The 14283-nt window shown below is 33.3% G+C and overlaps 1 protein-coding gene across 2 annotated transcripts in view; it reads left to right on the top strand.

Annotated features, from left to right (window-relative positions):
* Positions 1 to 2741: 2741 nt before the first annotated feature.
* The window catches only part of LOC120637219 (ornithine decarboxylase 1-like), a 30371-nt gene continuing 18829 nt past the window's right edge, over positions 2742 to 14283 (top strand). The window contains exon 1 of one of the 2 annotated variants that reach the window (XM_039908942.1): positions 2742 to 2968. The gene's annotated coding sequence lies outside the window, so the exon portion shown is untranslated. Of the gene's footprint in view, positions 2969 to 12734; positions 12918 to 14283 lie in introns of those variants that run through there. The other variant, XM_039908951.1, reaches the window with a different exon arrangement.

Here is a 14283-nt window from a genome sequence, read left to right as displayed (position 1 = left end):
CAGATGGTCCACCTGATGGTTAGTGGTAAACCATCGCCTATAAACAGAGCAACACTTCGCAGGGTATGCAAGTAACACGTCTCAATGTGCCGTCGTATGGCCATTAAAATGTAGTGGGTCTTAACCCTCATGTGCTTGTAATTATAACAGCAACCCAGCTCTGAAGACCAGAATACAGCATTGCAACAATGCTGCTTAGCGGCAGAAATAAGCATTTTAGTATTTCCATGGACGACCTCTGACACAAAAATCTCTACTACTAGATACTGTTTACTGAAAGAATTAAAGATATAGCTCAACGAGTACCGAAGCGTAAATCGAAATACCTCGGAGAACTGATGGACATTGGTGACCCAGGGAACTGGACAGGCTACCTCGCATTGGTAGCCTGTCCAGTTCCCTGGACAGCATTGGTATCCCTCGACGGGATGTACGGATGACAGACGAGTCGCAGGGAGCGACACAAGACCGTGGTATGTCGATCTCACAAAAGACCTATGTCCAGCAGTTAAAAACATGATAAATATGCTTAGATACAAGCTTTTATTATACATCTACGTTGAATCGAAGTATGTTTCGAGTAGCTGGCCACATTTATCATTTCTAGGTATTTGTCAGTGACATTTGCACATTGTTATACATAAGATTGAATTTTGGAGAGTTTTCTCGTCCTTTAGCGGAATTCTTAGGCAACAAAAATAAATTTGAAGAAAAAAACAAATAAAAACACCACATTTCTATTATATAATACTAATATTACAAATAGGAAAGATATTTTTGTTTGTATGTTTGTACCCAATAAGCTCCGAAAGTACTGAAAAGATTCAAACCATTTCTTCGCCAAGAGAAAGCTATGGAGAAGTAACATAGGCTATAATTTATTTTAAAAAAAATTGGAGATTACGGATCTCCAACTTTATTGGCAAATTTTTGCCTACAAAATTCATTACTAAGCGTGCGCTAATAAAATATTTGATCATACATAAAAATTATGTATTACATGTTTAAAATGCTCATTATTACATACAAAAAAGTACGCGCGGGAATGTGTCTAACTATAAAAGTCGCAATAGCAGTTTTGCGATCTAAAATTTTATAAAATCGCCGGTAGAAACAAAAGTCGGTCACATCTTATCACAGCAATAATTTTTTATTGAAATAAGTAAATAGTTTTATATTGCAGTAAAATACTTTTTAATTGCTTCTAACTTTACTAAACCTCAACAAAACAGTTATTTTTACATTACTTAGAGACACTTAATAATCGAAAATTTTCATTTAACAAATTACACCTGATTTTCTTTCACAACAATACACAACTTTAGAAAAATCTGCGAAATTGAATGCCACACATCTCCCAAATAAACTCTTACGGGATACTTTATAAACAAACACAAACGCGGACGACAGCTAGTATTACATACCAATTACCAACAACAGAACAAATTATGTGAAGGAAGTAACTAGTTTTTTATATAGTACCTAAATATAAATAATTTAATAGGTCAAATTAACGTTGTTGTACTCAAGTGTACAAATACGATCGGTAGGTACTTAGCTACCTTGTAACTCAATATCTCGGCTTATGCGGACCGTCTACGCCTGTTTCAGGTCAAAATGTAGCCATTGTAGGTAGATATACCTACTATGGTAGTTTGATTCTTCAATAGTAAATTAGGCGACATATTTATATAAATTTTGTTGTTAAGGTAAAGTACAGCTTATTCGTAAAGAACACTGTCCTTGTTTGAGAATTAGGTATACCTACCTACTTACACGAACGTCATAATCCCGTTGCTTGCAGGTTTCAGAACGATCTTTAATAGAAAAAAAAAATCTCCGCCTGAATATGGTGTAAAATCCAAACAGCATGAAAAATTCCTAATAATAATTTATTGTACAATAAAAAATTATCCAAATATTTTTATATTGACAATAATTGAAACATAAAATCTTGGCTTTGCAGCAGTAAGGGTGTCACTGTTTCAATTTTAAGTAAAGAAAAGAAAGACTATTGTAACGTCACTAACTCTGAATATAGAGTTTGTTGACTTTATTAAATTAAATTTACATTCAGAAGCGTTGAATTCTGTGTATTACAACTCCAGTTTTTGATCCATTGAGTTATACTAATAAATAATTTAAAACCCAGAATTATTGTACAACCTTTTTTTTTTACGATTACATCAAATGATCACAATGGAAACTAAATCAATCTAGTTAGTTTAGGCTAAATTATATATTTGACGTGACGTAAGAACCACCTTAGAAACCCAGGATTAAATAAATCCTTAATCATAAAAAAATATTATTTTATGAATTGTGGCGCAAGTGATTTAAATTATTTAATATTTGGCGCTTCGCTTTAATAATGCCATCTAGGTTTGGGAAAGCGAAAATAAAACCAGTCTAACGTTTCGTTACACAAAAATCTTAAATCAATACCTATGTTAATTTTAATCAAATTCACTACAATCTTTGTGTAAATAAATGAATTCGATTTTTAATTTTTTATCAATAAACGTGTAAAAAGAAATATTATTCAAATTGCTAAAACATTAAAGTATACAGCGCATGCTCCTTTTCAGTGATCGAAAATCCAGGGAAATACAAATATAAAATGCAATGAGTTGCGCAAATAGTCGTTATCTCTCTCGCTCTGTAAGTTTCCTGTATGACTCAAAAAGTCTTCCTTCTCCCTCGCTCACCAATGACAGATAATACTCCAAGAGAGCTCGTAATCATTCCCAATTCGTTCCTTTTGTGACATATTTGCGAAACGTCCACAGCGTTTCCTAGTGGAAATTATTCTAAAAAATCACATTAGGGCATGGTCGATAAAGTTTTCCAGTCGAAAAACCGCGATTTAAAATCTCTCACCGTGATTGAGTTTTTTCGTGCCAAGTGCAACTAAACTATCAAGATTCCGCCGATAATTCAAAGCCTACCCAGTGGGTGGCTTAATTTGGTAAGTAATCCAATACAATTAATTGGTGGTATTCACTGTTCACAATGCATGCTTTAACCTAGGTAAAAATTAAAAAATAATACCTTGTTTACTTACAATTTCATGATCAAAAATCAGTTAAGAGTTGCGGCCCAATATGGTGAAACGGTTGCCAATGCTCATCGTTTTTATTATAATCTTTTTAAATCGTATTTTATAGCTATATTGCACGAGGTCTGCGGCAAAGTGTAGGCTTTTAAGCGATTTGCATGAAGAATAGGTAGAAAATGCCACAAATTACCCCGTTTTAGATTTTACGTCATCATATTATCTCCTGATGTAGCGTTTTTGAAATGACAAGTGTAGAAAATAGGATGTCTAGAATATCTGAACTTAATAAAATAAATAGATGTACTTGATACACAGGGTTACATCTTGTCAAGGACACTTAGGAATTTATTTCTATGAGACTAGGTGTCCTTGACAAGATGTCTAGAAGTACATACTCAACTTCATTGTTCAACTATTTATTATCTGTACGTATGTTTTTTATGAATAATCTTTTTTTTTGTAATTAAAAGAAAAATGCAAACAGATAGAAGTAGAATACTAATGGACGTTAACAACTTAATATTATGAAGCTAAAAAACTTGTAGAGTTTAGTACAGTCCAATCTTTGGATCTTACACTAAGATTTGAAAATTTACTTTGGTGTTAGATAGGCAGTTTATCGAGGAAGGTTAAAGCATAAGCATATCCTTTTTGGGTCATTATGTTGAAGTATATTATAGGTTTGAATAATTCAAATCTTTTTAAACTGCAATATTACTGAACAGGTCAATATATTTGACATTAAAAAAAATTTACTAGTACCGTTCATTTGACATGTTTTGGGATATTTGTGAAAACATGAAAGAATCTGCCAAATATATTGATATTGCTTGTTGCTTCACAAAATTACTACACCAAATCACATAGTAGCAGATTTTGGAACACTACAAAAGACCTTTAAACAGCATTGTTTGAATTGACAATGGTATCATCACACTACAATGAAGACTCATTTAGTGGATGGTTATGGTGGAGGTTTTTGCTTATGAATTTACAAGTTATTTAGATTTTAATAAGTGACTAGGCCCTTACATAACCCTTTCCAAATTGCTTATTATCTATTGGTCATAATTCTTCTGAATAAAAAAAAACGTTTTTTTAAACTGTACTGACCGTACCATACTTGAGAAAAATGTTGTTAGTAACTTATTATTGATGGATGCTGTAATACAATTTTTATACTGATTTGCCTGTTAAAACACTCCCTAACTTTTGGATAGTCCAACAAGTTCATGCTAAACACTAGGACAAGATCTTATCTCTTACAATATATAGCATCTAAAAAAGATAGCTGTAATGTGATAAGACTGTATTTTTGTATTATATCTAAGATAACAAAAATTTCTTTAAGTGCTTACTGTTAGGAACAATTAAGAGAGAACTAAATAAATAAAAACAAACCGGTATGAACCAATAGGTGTCGGATGAATTCAGTATGTGTAATTTACATACAAAATATTTGGCAATTGATATTAATAAGTCATACCAATTTGTAAGACAGATTCATTTTGCTACTCATACCAGTGCTGTTCTCAATCGTGATTCATCCATGTTATGCAACTGATGACCCATTTAAGTAAAATCCAGATTATACATTCCTTCAATTTAAAGTTAATGTTTTTAATTAAGGTTAATTAAAATTAATAAAAGTTCTAGGCAGTATATATAGCATTTGCCAAAAGTTCTTACATTTTGTACCATAAGCACAAAAATTCTTCTCCAAATATTTTCCAGTGTTTGTGGACCTTGATGGGTGGGGAGGTGTATACTTACTAAAATTTTGCAGTTTTGGGTATATTTTCAAATTATTTTATTCCAACAAGTTACTGATGAAATTTATATGATATGTATGTATATTTTTTTATAACATTTGTATTTAATTTAATAGTCTTGGTATACCTATTAAGAAATGAAAAAGCGTGTTCATTATAATATTGCTTTTAAATTATAATATGTACCTATTCCTTAAACGTTTGCATGTAAGTACCAATTTCGAGTGTTCAAACACGCTTTTTCGTTTCGTTATAGGTCTGAAGATAACTTAAAATGGAAGGGAAACGAGACTCATTTTTTCTTACAAACAAGAAACATAAACAAGATATTAATAAAAACCAAGATAACAAAAAACAAGTGAAGCAAAAGCAGTTTGATAAAAGTCGAAATGGGCTCAATGATGACGAAAAGAAAGAACAGAAAGAAAAAAAGCCATTTGACAAGAAAACTTACAGATTAAAGAAATATAGTAAGAAGTACAAATTGGAACAATGGGAGGAGCAACGCAAGAAAAAAATGCTACACGAATATAAGAAGAGTATGAAAAATGAGGCAGTATCAGGTACTTATAAACCTAAATCTTTTGATGAAGACATGACCGATTCCAATAATGTAGTTGGAAAATTTGTCAGACATCCAGACTTTTTAGAAAAGGAGCTCAAAGTTAAATCTCAAAAATCTAAAGATCCATTCCTTAAAGCTAAAGAGCAACACAATAAGGTGAAACAAGAAAAAATCGAAAAGCAAGAAGCTAAGAAGAAGGCTCAAGAGGAAAGGAACCAAAAATTGCAAGAATACAAAAAGAAGAAGCATGAGAGATTCAAGAAATTAAGTAAAAAGACAAAGAAAGGGCAGCCTGTTATGACAGGGAGACTTGAGTTGATGTTAGAAAAGATTCAATCCTCGAAATAAATGAAGTAAAAACAGGGAGACTTGAGTTGATGTTAAAAAAGATTCAATCCTCGAAATAAATGAAGTAAAAATAAATAAATCATGAATTGAATGTAAGCTTAGTGAAATAATCCAAAACATTAAGATTGTAGGATTTGTCTAGACATTTCTATATTCTACACTATTCTGATTGGTAAAAAGTAGAGTTACATTTCAAATTGCCTTGACTATCTTAGTATCCTATATGGCCTTTTGTCTTTTATAGCTCTTTCAGAACAGTAATGATTAGTTCATTAACAATGAAATTAAAATCTGTAACTGCTTTGCACCTTCGTTTTTTCTAAGTGTCATTTTGTGTGTATTGTGTGTTTTTTGTCCTTATAATACTATTGATGTTAAGAAGTACCGTTTAATAAAGTGTAAGTATTCAAAAATATTTATTTTCTTCTCTCATTTATTCAGCACACAAACTTTCTAACCAAATTTTCTTTTTTTGAAAGTGTTTCTTTTTTACACAATTTATTTATTTTACAACTTTATATATGGCTTATGCTCAAGTTTTAGTTCAATCCATTTAGTTCAATCCATTTAGTTTACGTGCGCAACTGGGTCTATCATATTAATTAAGTTGCTACATATAATCAATTTAAAAGTGCTGTACTTATGGATGTATAAACTTAGATCACGCGAGTCGCTTTGTGATTAATTTTAAGAAATAGGTAGACACTCACGTATAGTTACGGTAGGTTACTAGTAGCTTCGCCATATATTTTTATTGAAATAACGATAGTAAATTTACTCCTTAGACACGGACATAAATTATTAATGATCTGCATATCATGAATGAATGAATGAATATACTTTTATTGCAGACCACAAAAAGTGCATAAAAAAAGAAAAGTATAACAAAACAACGTATACAATTTGGCGGCCTTAACGCTTCATAGCGATTTCTTCCAGGCAAACAATGGCGAAGATAAAAAATATAGAAAATAGTTAGGTGGTGCACATATGTGTACCTAACTATACCCATAAAATAAACGTACATATACCCATAAAATAAATATTTCATTACTTAAATAAATATATAAAAATAATATTTACTTAAAAATAAAACTGTAAGTAATACAAACTGTAGTACTGTAAGATTTCTGTACATTTAATATATTTTGAAAATTTTGACCGGGGGGATATTTTATAATCGATTCTGAGTCCAACACAGATTTTTATTTAATTTTTGTCTGTCTGTCTGTCTGACCGGGCATCACGTGAAAACTACTGAACGGATTTAAATACCATTTGGTATAGTGGTAGCTGGTATTCCGGGTCAACATATAGGATACTTTTTATCCCGCTAAACAGTAAGTTTCCTCTGGGAAACGTTATCAACTTTACTTCATAGCTCCGTTAAATTTGAACCCATTGTAATTCTTTTTTTATTTGAAAGTGTATACTCTCAAGCATGTGTTGTCTAATTTTAATGAAGATCTGATAAATATTGTCGGAGATAAAGGGCAAAACTCTTCACAAATAACAGTAAGTCGCAAGGCATATGGGAAAACGATGAATGCATGCATACCGTCCTACGCATAATATAAATGCGAAAGTTTGTGAGGATGGATGTATGGATGGATGGATGTATGTATGTATGTATGTATCAACTAATAAAATGACAACTGACATGACATTATAATGACAAGCCACGATGATTATTATGTTAGCATCAGATCTATTCTAGCTTCTCGATTGACTCGTACGCGGGCGAAGTCGCGAGGGTCCGCTAGTCATCTAATTAAGGCGCAGAATTCTTGTGGGGCTTGTGGGGTTGAGTACTAGTTATTTATGCAACTGTTTTATAATAAGGGGTATTAAAACACGAATGTGTGTTTATAGTTTTACAAGAGTGTTTAAATACCTAATTATCAAACGTTGCATACAAGAAGAATCCTCTTTAAAAGATTCTGAAACACTTACTTACTCACTGCTAACATTAAAACTGCCAGTCCTTGTAACCTAATAAGAAAAAAATAAAATTGCTGAGTTTGCAAACTTGACAGCTTCTCGATGGAAATTACCTTTCAAACCGATGGTAGAGTGACTACAATCAGACAGACTTGACATTTCAAAAGTGCTTTTAAGCCTCCTTGAAACAAATAATAAAATCCTTCTTATTTATGGGAGACATGCTTCTATATTATACCGAAGGTAATATTAAGCTACCTGTACCTAAGTTTTAACAATATATTCAATCATTTTTATTTAATAAATCTTTGTTTTGAAAAAAAAATGTGTTTCTCGCTAACTTATTTTCGGTAGAATCCATTCCGAATCATTGGTAGAGTCACTAGAAATGTACATACGTGACGTTAAACGTTTTAAACTAGGCCTACATGAAATGAAGGAATTTTGAATTAAAAATTTGTTGTCACAATATATACAAAACTTGATAATGCCCACCTCTGGCGAATGTAAGTTTATCAACCCGGAGCTTTAAATCTTTGCCACATTATAATTTGGCGCCGCCTAAATATAAAAAAAATATATATATCTGATTCGATAACTTCTTAACCTTTAAAACAATAGGGTCGACTTTAAAATTAAGAAGTGATATTTGACGACTAAGCGAAAAGATATTATGAGATGTAAAAAATGTATGAATAATTAATATATGGCTAGGCTTACTTTTCAGCGTCATATTATAGAGACTTTAAACACTCTGACTGTGTCAGAGAAGTGTCACAAGAATCTGCATAACTTAAAAAAAAACATCTATATATCAATAGAAACATTTTAATAAGCAGTTATTAAACAATCCTTAAAAATCATTTTGCGAACGAGTAACTGTATACGACTAGTTAGGTATCTGCTATTTGCACAGAAGATCAGTGATAACTCTTCACGTGTCTCCTGTTGATTTCGTTATCTTTCCATTAGCACGAGTTTTGTACCCTCGAAATCGTAGTCGTTTTCGATTATCGACTACACTCAACCGCTCCTAGCGGAATATTTATATAATTAAAACAAGTGAGTAATTAACTTTTGACGTTAGTGTTTCGACACTAGTAAACGAGTACGATTGCGATTGTGTCAATGTCATAGGTACTAAGGTTTAACATCTATCTCAAATAATGGTTTTACTAGACTTATTGTCTCCTACAGCTTACTGCTATCATCTATGTACCTACTCATATTAAACTATATTTGTTTTACGACAGAGTAGATCAACTGTGCACACATTAAAAATTTGTTCTTGACATTTTTTTTAAACATTATTTCATTGTTCCGTTTATGATGTTTGTGCTGAAGAATTCTAAGGAATATACGCCGTTTGGGAAAATACGTGTAAATAATTAATATATTCAACGGTATGATTGTATGTACCTATGTTAAAATGATTTCACATTTCGTACTTGCCGAATGTACGAACACATATATCAGCCAATACCGCGCGTTACAGAGCACGCTAAGTTAACGCTGTGTTTTAAGTTGGAGGTCCCGGGTTCGATTCCTGGGAGGGGCAATTTGGGAATTTATAATTTCTGATTTACCACCCTACCGAAAAATATATTATATAATTCAAAAATTATATAATTCATAATATAATTCAAAAATTCAAAATTCAAAATTCATTTATTTCAAGTAGGCCTAATATAAGCACTTTTGAAACGTCAAGTCTGTTTGTGTGTAGTGACTCTACCACCTTACTCTATACTAAGCAATTTAGCGTTTAACAGTTAACACCAGGTGAGATTGTAGTTAACTAAATAACTGGGCTAACTTGTAGCGGATTAAAAAAAGGGCCCCAGCCGATACATATACCACGGGCCCCTAATGGTATAGTTTCACCACTGATTAACCTATTTTGAGAATATAAAAGCTCATATAAGATACAGTTATAGTATATATTATGCAGCGATGGGCGTATCGCAATTCAAGCCGGCAACCAGATACTATCTAGATTACATCACCTTGAACTCGGATCGTATCTGATAAAATTGTCTGTATTTGCTTGTCAATTTGGCAAATGCTAAGTGCTTGAGTTGTGTGCAAAGAATTTATGTAAATGTTAGGTTTTAAACACTTTATTCTCCAAAAGAAATAACATTTTGCATACTATGGAAAACCAATAATAAAAGAAAACACATTTTTTTATACGCATTTAATGTAAATTTAAAAAAATATATTCTTTGGTAGACGTGTTTGCTCTTCCTCGAACTAAATAATTTTACAATGCATAAAACGAAAAAGTTACTTAAAATATAAACTAAACTGATTGTATGGTTTACAAGTCATGTCCGCATGGAATGATGCCAAGAATGTTGTCTGCATTTCCGAGCTGAACGACAGTCAAGCTGATTCTGTGCGCAAGAACTGATCCAGCCCTTTTGTTAGTCCGATAAGGCATTTCAAGTCTTAACACAGAACAAATGGCGAGATATTTTGGTGCATTGTAGCCTTACTGCTAGTTCTCATGTAAACTAACGTTACATCTACGCTAGCGAAAATCTAACATTCTAGAAGGAGGATCAATCACCAAACGTCAAAGTTTGATAACTCAAGTTTGACAGATTCACGTTTTAACAAAGTTGAGCTTGTTAATTATTCATAATGGTTTACACCATTGATTTAATATGTCATTATCGTAACGTTTACACTAGTTGTAGGCTTTTGTGTAATGTATAGATACCAATATTTTGACAAGTAGGTAGTTATTTAAAATTATGTTCAATAAGGTATTTGTGCTTGAATGTGTTGACTTGTATGGATCTAGGTTGTGATTTGTTAAGAGGTCAGAGGTTTACCATATTTTAAATAAAAATAAGCTTTATGAAACGGTCAAATAAAAAAAAAACGTGTGTGTACTTAAATGTACACGCGTTGGAAGTTATATATATTTAAAAAAAAAAATATATTGAATATTTCTTTGGCGTAACAATATAATTTTTTTTTTACTGTTATCTTTCGTCTTACACGTAGAATACGTTTGTAGAAAAAACGACACTAACAATAGAAATAAGGTATTTTTTGAATTAATGAAAGTCAACTGTCAAACCTTTTTTTAGAAAAACTTAAATATTGACTATAGCTAACTTCATGGTGTCGGTTTTTTGTAACGGCCATTTCGTACAAATTTCCTCTCGCCATTTTTCCCTAACGCGCCAAAAGAAGTATAATTTCAATATTCTACGTGCGATGTCTGGAAGAAACAGCTAAGCACATTGTTATAATAATTAATCTATCTAAACCAGGACAAAAGTCCTTTTTAGAGTAAACAGTTAATATTGATACATCCTATCGTTTCTTTGAAACTTAATCTTCTATTTGACGTTGATATCTCGCAGCACGCGCCAACGGATTGTACCTACATGTTACAAATATGCCATCGTAAGGAGTATTCCATGACCGATGACCTCTCGGAAAAGGTATGCTCAGCAGTAGATCCAACCGGCTCTTGATTGTAGGAGTCTTACACCTTCCCACAGTCTGAGGAGGTAGGTGAACCGAACGATAATTTTGTTACGTTCCGTTAGTTTAACGTTATAGTTAATTGGATGGTATTACGTGGGCTAGAGATGCATGTCAGAAGGGCAGAATTGGGAAGTTGGAACTTAATGACGATCCCGAACTACCCAATTGATAATTAGAGCACCATTCTTCTGAGATAAACTTTCGCCTTAGTATTTGGGCAGTGTTCTAAAGATGAGTTTGAACTGGTACTGATACCTATTGATACTGATATTTATCGCACCTATACGTGTTTTCATTGCACATGCGAATAATGGAACCATATGGAAATCACCGCAATTAAAACTTAAGCTTTTTTAGAGTCGTCCGAAGCGGTACCTATTAGAAACTGCTAGTTACGCGGTATGTCCGGGTCTATCTACGATGATATCTTTATCTCAAAAAGTTAATTCTTCCGACACATCACTACTAAATGGCGTGGCGCGTGCCTCACTACGTCATTCGAAGCGGTTTGCGGCGGCCGAGTCGAGTACCACATCACCAGAGTAATTTTAGAATGAAACTTGAACGCTCGTTATCTTAGAGGCGTTTTCGAATATCGAATTCGATTGTTAAACACTATCCCTTTTTAACCTTAGCATTAAAACCTTATGGTAAACAGTCTATTCAGTAAAAAAAGTAGGTATTATATATCTTTATTTCTTGTGTGCGGGTGTATGTCACTGAACTCCTAAACGGTTGGACCTATTTTTTGCGTTTGGGTGGCACCCTGGATGGTTTAGATTCACAAATCAGCCCGACAAATGGCGATGGGGTCCGCTAGTATTATATAATATTTTAACCTAATCATTATTAAACTATTAGTTATTTTTGCTAAATGTTACTTGAAACATAGCCATTATATATTTTTTGTAAGTAGCTACAATTATTTTGCAATATAATCTTAATCACCGAATATATTTTTTGGTCACACTTGAATAATCTTTACCAGCGCTCCTTGCAGAACATAATTGAAATGAAATACATTAGTAAAGCTTGGCGACTCTAAAACGAGAATATTAAGTCCATTAATTTGACGTTATAGTGCAATATTTGAAAACAGCTAAGACTGCGGGCGTGCGAACCCTTAGGGTATTATTGATTCAATTAAATTAAGTGCTTAAGTGCTCCATACATTAGGCAATCGCATTAGAAGCGCTTTGATTAATCGAACGATATTTGTGTTGATCCGTTGCTTCAAAAAATCAATCAATTGATCGGTACGATATTCGTTGCGATCACCCATATCGACTTCGATTAAGTAAATACTATCGATCCGTCGTTGAACAAATGTTTTAATTTACTACTCTAAAAGAGAACCAGTCAGTTTTACTTCGACGGTTACAAAGAGATTCGATATTCGAAACCGCATGTGCGGTTGCGAGCGTCCAAACTCTTACTAAGGGTGCCGGTTACATCAGTTTGTGTAAATAATGCAGATAAAAAGACATCTCGCTAAATCTCCGCTGATAATTCTTAGCATAAAAACAACAGCATCCCCCGCTCATCTCCAGTTCGCCGCTAACCGTGGTCAAGTGACAGCTGACATTGGAAGCAATATTGTTCCATTTTTGAATCAGCCACGCTGATTCGATTACGCGATTCGTTCCTTGTCCGGCTTTTGGTTAGCAACAACCATAGGGTTGTTGCTTAGGAGTTCCTAAAAGCTTTGAGAATTACGCTAATAAAGGTAAGTTTCGAAATTGGGTATAGTTTTAGTTTTTTTTTTGTACTTAATTATTATTCTTTTGTTTATTTGTTTTAAAGAATGTTTTTAAATTGAGTTGTATTTCAATCGAATTCAAAATGGTTTCTGTGTTATACGCGTATTATATCTACACTGATATTTCTAAGTAATCATTCGATAGGTAACTTTGAAAAGGTCGCTACCCGAAAAAGGTTGACCCGTTTTTTTAAATAGCTTAAACAATATAAATAGCAACTTAAAACAAAAGATAATTATTATCATGATGATCATATATTCTTTCATAATAAACCAGGAATGCATCGTAGAAATAATAATTAAAGAAGGGGGAGTATTAAACTAAGAATTAAATTTTCTGTATAGTGCTATAAGAGTAATGCAATCAATTAGAACCATCAGTTAAAAATGCATACGAGACATCGTACCGGAACGGTTTTATTACTGCACGTCTTTGTCAGTAGGGAAGCGTCACCTAACTTTTGTCTTTACTTTTAAATACTATCTATTATTAATTATTTTTTTATATTCTTAACAATACTTAAAAAAAAATGTAAAAGACAGAAACTCCACCCTTCGCTTGCGAGGCTTTTGAATGCCCAAGGAACCGGCGGTCAGGGCCCAGAGAGAGGAACCTCTTGATAATATAGGCCGATTCAAGGACTACCTGTGTCTTTACTTTTTATAATTAGAAGAACTAATTAGTATTATTACTATTAAGACGACGACGGCTGAGTGGCGCAGTGAGCAGCATCTGAGTCCCTGCTCCCTGCTTTCTGAGTCCAAGATCGTGGGTTCGATTCCCACAACTGGAAAATGTTTGTGTGATGAACATGAATGTTTTTCAGTGTCTGGGTTCACTCGGCCGTCAGATTAGAGGTTCTCATTGGCCGTGTGGAAAAGCGGCAGATCAGAATACAGATGTCACCACCCCTACTCTGCCCGCGGGTGTTGTAGGAGGACACTAAAAATATATATAAATACCATCTACTGCGATTACCAACCCAGCTTGGTGAATACAAACCGGCAAACCGGAAAACCCGTTCAGAGAGGTCTTTAGTCCAACAGTGATGAGGCATGAAATCTGACGGAACTGAAACTATTCCATGACTTCAATAGGTACAAATACCTATTTCGTGGTACATAGATAAAATTTTAGTTGCGTAAGAACCGCTTAATCGCTATAGTAAACAAAACGTAACATTGGCCTTGTTCGTGAATTCTCATCTGGCGCCACCACGTCATTGCATGTTAGACAAAAGCTACAATACTTTACGTACTGCTATTGTAAATGAGAAAAAACGGCGATTTTCTAGTGGTAAGGACTTCGGGCTTCCTTGCGGGCCGGAGGATC

This window comes from Pararge aegeria, chromosome 1 (assembly GCF_905163445.1).
Source record: "Pararge aegeria chromosome 1, ilParAegt1.1, whole genome shotgun sequence".
Classification (NCBI taxonomy): domain Eukaryota; kingdom Metazoa; phylum Arthropoda; class Insecta; order Lepidoptera; family Nymphalidae; genus Pararge; species Pararge aegeria.
Note: the sequence above shows the minus strand (reverse complement) of the source record. Positions and strands in the feature narration are given on the sequence as shown.